This window comes from Panthera leo, chromosome C2, assembly GCF_018350215.1.
Source record: "Panthera leo isolate Ple1 chromosome C2, P.leo_Ple1_pat1.1, whole genome shotgun sequence".
NCBI classification, from domain to species: Eukaryota; Metazoa; Chordata; class Mammalia; order Carnivora; family Felidae; genus Panthera; species Panthera leo.
Genome location: NC_056687.1, coordinates 50,964,076 through 50,970,621, shown reverse-complemented (window position 1 = coordinate 50,970,621; position 6,546 = coordinate 50,964,076). Strand labels below are relative to the sequence as shown.

The 6,546-nt window shown below is 39.9% G+C and overlaps 1 pseudogene; it reads left to right on the top strand.

Moving 5' to 3' along the window:
• Nucleotides 1-3,322: 3,322 nt before the first annotated feature.
• Nucleotides 3,323-6,546, top strand: part of LOC122229262 — a 105,636-nt pseudogene continuing 102,412 nt past the window's right edge.

The following is a 6,546-nucleotide window of genomic DNA, read 5'->3' as shown; positions in this document are numbered from 1 at the left end:
TCATTGATAAATATAATTTATACTTATTTTGATATAACATGATTAAGCACCAAATATTCATATATCTTTTTAGTTTCCAGTGATGCAACATTTCATTTCAGCGATTCAAACACACAAAAAAGGACTTTTTTTCTTGCAAGTTTTTAGAAATTCAATTTGTATTATGAGTCTGCATTCCTCCCAGATACCAAAACTTAACTCAAATCACCTCAGAAAGTGATAGAGATGTCCTTCATTCTTAGATTCCAGAAAATTATGTGAATTCTGTCACCATTCTCACAAGTATGTTCCACTTCTCAGGGACCTCATATTTATTCCTCCCCAGAATAAGAAACCTCTATGTACACCTGAGTGAGAGAACCTCTGACTCGTTACAATTCTTTATAATTTATTGCCTATGCCTTATAGACTACTGAAGACTTCAGTTTTTGAAAGACAGATTCAATCACTGACTTTTCTATCCACCCATTTCCCACCACACAATCCTTTCTCAAAAACATCAAATAAGAAAAAATATGCCCTCTCACTCATTACATATATATTTTTGCATTAATGTACAATTTTCAATTTTGTCTATATGTGTGTGTGTGTGTACATATATACACACACACACGCAGGGTGTGCATATATTAGGTGCACTTTTAAAACATATTATAGAACAATTATAATTATCACCATTATCATGATCACTATTATCTATTAAGCACTTACTTTGCTCTAGATTGTTAAGTACTATGCAATTATGAAATACGAAATTATTAATAATGATAAAATTTTAAATATTTAAGTTAATTTGTTAATTTAAGTTAATATGTAAGTTAATTAATATTCTATTACCTTTATGACCACTACTTCTTTATTCACATTTTCTGTTATCTTTTATTTTTTTATACATTGTCATTGGTTTGCTTTTTTACAACTAGATGAAACTGAAAGGTATACCACTTGCTTTTAATTCATTCTCTATGTATTCAAAAACCTTGTGTTTAACTGTATTTCTCTAATTAGTGTTCTAATTTCTCTCTACATAGGAAGAAATTTAAAAGAATTTGACTTTAGTTACCTTAATCACTAGATCAGTCCATTAGTTTTTGGTAATTTAAGTCCTTTGGCTCCCCATTATAGTGTTTTCACTATATATTTGTTTTTTTGGCAATTAAATTAAATCTTATATCTCCATGTAAAACAATTCTTTAGATTTTTCTTGATTTATGCCGTTTCATTATTTAGTAAACATATCATTTTGTGGCCATACTCTTTCATTCTTGACTTCAAATAATGTTTTATTTTCAAAAAAATAAATTTTCATAACATTTTCCATACTATAATTATTTTTAAGTTTTGCATTATAAACTTTGAAAATATGTCTGACAATACCTACTGTCTTTGAGTAATTACCATTAGAGGTGGGATATCTTTTGTATTTACTACTTCTTTCACAATTTTTATTATTTCATTTTTTCCTCTACAGTAGGAGCAAAATGTTTAATCTTACATTCTATGTTAGGATTTTCTTACCTTTAGCATGGACATATTACTTATGAAATTTGAGTTTTCTTATAGGCTTTTACTATTTCCCTGAATTTTCTTTATATTTCTTTACAATCTCTGAAGGGAATTATCTCTTAATTATCATCATCTGAGTGTCAGGTAGACTTATTCTGATATTTCTCCTTATGGGTGTCAGTTCTAATTTTCAAGGAAGTCGTCCTGTCTTTCGCATTATTTGTATCATCTATAAGGGCACCTAGATCATCTGCCATGGATGCAACCATTTCATTGCTGTCACAGAGACCATCTCCCTGATGGGGGTTGGGGGTGGGGAGTCTCCTCAGCCATGTGCAAAACCTGACTCTCAATGAGGACACCAGCAAGCTATTCAATGAGGAATGGCTGATGGAGAAGACCAAGAACACATCTGAAGTAACTCCCTGAGCCACAGAGCCTGTTCGTGATTTCACGTGCCAGTGGCTACCTGAACCCGTGCAATGCCAGAGACCTATGCACCTGGGCCAGCTCCACTGCATAGCCTGCTGACCCAGGGCCCGGGCTTCCCTGCCTGCACCGCCAAGAGCAAGGGCCCTGTCACCACTGGCCAAGGAGGCGGTGGGTGAGGGCCAGTGAAGAAGTTCTTCCCCAGCCCGCACCCAGCACCTGCACTGCTGCCAGAGTGCCTTCCACTCTCACTCCCCGCTCTTTTGTGTGCTCAAAAAGAGCTACTTTGGAGGGCCTGCTTTGCGTGTTCTGAAGCCTTGACAGCTGCTGTGTGGTGGCAGGTGGCAAAGGTGACCTGGTCACCATATTGCCCTTCACCAAGGACCAAGTGGTGGTCTGCACCATGGCCACACGCCTGAGTCAAAGCTGTGGCCTTGGGCTTCTACTCTTTGAGGAGCTAGTGGGCGGCGGTAGCCACAGGTGCCGGCAATGGAATGGACAGGGGGAGAAAGACCCAGGCAACCCTCCCCTCCGCCCACACTGGCTGCATCACATACGGGTACCAGCCAAGCAGCCAGGACGCTCGGGCAGGTGGGAGCTCCCTGAGGACACGCTTTTTGCGCAGGCGCAGCCGCTAGCGCAGCCTCAGGCCACGCCACCAGCCTGCAGCGCCTGCCGGCTGGAGACTCCAGGCGTGGTTCCCGCCCTGCAGGCTGTCCTGCTGCCACGGACCCCGCGCCCAGTGGGTGGCTGAACAGGACGCTCCCCTCAGTGTGGGCCTGGGCAACACCAGCCTGGGCATCAGTGGAAGCGTGTACAGGGACGACCTGCCAGGAGGCCCGAGACTCGGCGGCCCGCTGGCCCCAGCCTAGGTGCTGGTACAGCGCTGTGTATCCATGACGTGCCACTGTTGGAGGCCCTGGAGTGCACCAAGATGGCCCAGGGCAGTCGGTTCTCATTTTCCTGGAGGCCTGCATTGTCGCCTCCTGCCCGGAGGGTCTCATCTGCGGTTGGGCCCGGACAAGACTGTCACAGGAGAGGAGGCCCAGACAGGAGAAGGAAACTGGTCCACGTCACCCAGCAAGTCGGTGGTAGAGGGCATCTCCTCCCAAACCAGGTAACTCCCCAGGCGGCACATGTGAAGCCATGAATATTGGGTCCTCCCACCTCATACTTCAGCCTCCTAAGCCTGATCCTACCCCTTGGCCTAACTGATGAGTTTATTACCAAGGCTGACCACAACCCATAAAGTGCCAGGGCACTCCCCGTCCCTGCTCACAAATACGGGGAGTAGACAGACAGAGGATCCCCAGATTGACCCAGACAGACCCTGGGAGTATGCAGTGGCAATGTGGTCTCAGCTTGTCCTCATTCACTTCCAAGAGCAATGACCCCTTTTCCCCCTGCATCAGTGTTGCTTTGTACCCTGTCCCCAGCGTATGACTTGTCTGTCCTGGGGGAGAATAGTCCCAAAAGCCCAGATCTCTGCGTGTGCACCTCTCTGTCCACTGGGCAGAGCAAGGTGTGGTCTACCTGTTGCTACTCGTGTCTGTGCTCTTCAAACAGTATTAAATTATGGAAGCCCCCATGGGCCCTCACTTGTCCACTTGTCCCCCCCCCCCCCCCCATCTCTTATTTATACCAAAATTCTCTGGTTTTGAAGTTGTATTCTTGATATGAATTTCCTCTGGCTCTTCAGGATGACGTGTCCTTTCCTCATGCTTCAGTTTCTCCCACATGCTTGTGATTTTAGGCACTTTCCAAGAGATTAAACAATTGATATAGCTTTAGAAAAACTCACAGAAGAGTTTAGTTGTTGGCAATATCTACTTTGCAGCTAAAAAATCTTTGATGGGAACAGGTTATGTGTATATTTATTTAGGAGGCATTCACCATAGACTAGTCCCATAGGACAGATATCCTAACACCTTTCTTCCATTCTCTGTACCAATGGATTATATGGAAAGAAAAGAAAGAGGAAAAAAGAAAACAAATTATGGTATTTCAGAACTCTTCTTATAACTCCTTTCTCTCTTATCTACAAATATTACTTATGGAAGACAAATAATCATGTTCATCCTGAACCTTGCACTTATCCATAATCCTGGCACGGGACAGTTTGCTAATCCATCATAATATCTCTCTAACTCTCACTGCTATCCATATATAAACCCTGTATCAATTTCCCCATTTATAACTACAGTCCTCCAGCCCTTACCCTGTGAAGTGTTCTCACCTCTGCTTTTACCCTTTTGCAATTTGTTCTCTATTTCAAGGGCAGAACATATTTACCTAAAATGTATATCCATGTATGTCATTTATTTGTTGAATATCCTTTTAAATTGGCCCACCTAGTGGCCTAGTAAACTAATAAAAATGGCACAGGAAATGATAAATGACAAGGTATTCCCATTTTTTTCTTAAACCAAGTATCTGATATGTGCCTATTATGCATAAGGTTTGCTTATCTATTAGGTATGTACACTATTTACACTATGGTGATAGTGCCAAGAAGTGGATAGACTCAGAGTATTAAATTCTGTGATCTTCATTAATCCTTCCATTACAATACCCCAGAATATATAATCTATGTAAATACAGAGTCATTGCTTTGCTCATGCAGCTTCTAAACAAATCTTACAATCCTCTCCTTCAAATCAGATTGCTAACCTGAGATAACTCACACCATGGGATTGTTAAATCTTACAAAAATTGGAACTCTTAGCTAATACCAAAGTTTGCTAATAATTTCAAAATTTCAAAAGTAACAGTAAATGTGAAACATAGGTGAAGAAGTATGGAGAAGTGCAGGACTCCCCACAGTGCTTCAGATTGTTTCTTGCTGTATTGTGATGTTTTCTGATTTGGTTTTAACATCTGTGATACCTAAGTGATGCACACAGCTCATCATTTACACAAACATGAGCTATTTAGTTCATGAATATCTACAAGTTATACCCTGGTAATTATGTGGTTTATATTACATGTTTATTCTCCATAAGCAGTTCTGAACAGGCTAGGCACATCTTGGAAAAGCATTTCAAATTTAAGGATTCTCCCATTACCAAGTACCACACATGTGTCTACCAGAAGGGCTGTAATTAGCATGTTTGGCAAAGGGATCAGACCTAGTCATCTTCTTTTTTCTTTTCTGCAGCATCCCTGCAGGTAGAGACAGTGTACTTCTGTTTTCAACATTTTATTTTCCACACAACAATCTCCTAATATGTAGAAATTCCATAGCATCCATGGTTAATTATAAGTGATTGTTTACCTGTCCATCCCACTCCCATTCAATTATGATATACATGAAATTCTGTAGCATATCATTTTGTACAGGTGCTTTATAAATATGTAATTGAATGATCATTAGGAGTCTCAGCTGGATGTCTAGCTAGAGTCTCAGAGGATGAATATATACCATGGCATTTCTGACTTTTATAAAGCTATCTGCTCTTATTTCAAGACTACTTTGGGACTTATTTGACAAAAAATAAAAAGTGATAGTAAAAATTACTATGTTTTTAAATTTTTTTAACCAGACAGAGACAGACTGAGTGGGGGAAGGGCAGAGAGAGAGAGAGAGAGAGAGAGAGAGACAGACAGACAGACATAGAATTCAAAGCAAGCTCCAGGCTCTGTACTGTTAGCAAGAGAGCCCGATGTGGGGCTCAAACCCACGAACGATGATAATAATAAAATTATTAATTGCAGGGATTATTTAACTGTCAATTATATTAATATGTTTTAAAAGGGGACCCCTTAGTTTTAGAGAGGGTAACTATTTTTAAATTTGTGTATTTATGGGAGGAAAAATATACATACATTTAATATCAGATTACACTTTCTTTGTCATTATACTGGCTGCCCTCTGTTCTAAGGTTTGGATTCCCAATTTATCATGTGTGTGAATTGGGCAGGGATACTTCTCTAATAGTAAAGTCTATGTAGATCTTGTCCTTTTCCATCTTTTCTGTCTTTGATCAAAGTGAAAACTCATGATATGTGAATTCAGATATTTTGACTTAGAGAACTTAATTGCCTTAGGAAACCCCATGTTCGAATCAAAATTACAATGAGATATCACCTCATACCCATTAGAATGGCTAAAATCAGCAACACAAGTATTGTTGAGGCTGTGGAGAAAAAGGAACACTTTTGCACTGTAGGTGGGAATGCAAACTGGTGTGGCCACTCTGGAAAACAGTATGGAGGTTCTTCAAAAAATTATAAATAGAGCTACAGTAAAACCAGTAAGTGCACTAGTGGGTATTTATTCCCCAAATACAAAAACATTAATTCAAAGTAATACCTGCACGCCTATATTTATTGCAGCATTATTTACAATGGGAAGCTTTGGAAGCAGCCCAAGTGTCCATGAACAAATGAATGGATAAAGAATATGTGGTGTGTATATATATGTGATAGACATTTATATGATCTATCTATCGACAATGGAAGAGAGTATAATGCTAATCAAAATAAATCAGAGAAAGACAAATATCATATGACCTCACTCATATGTGGAATTTAAGAAACAAAGCTAATCAGCAAGGGGAAAAAGACAAACCAAAAAACAGACTCTTTAAAAAAATTTTTTTTTTAATATTT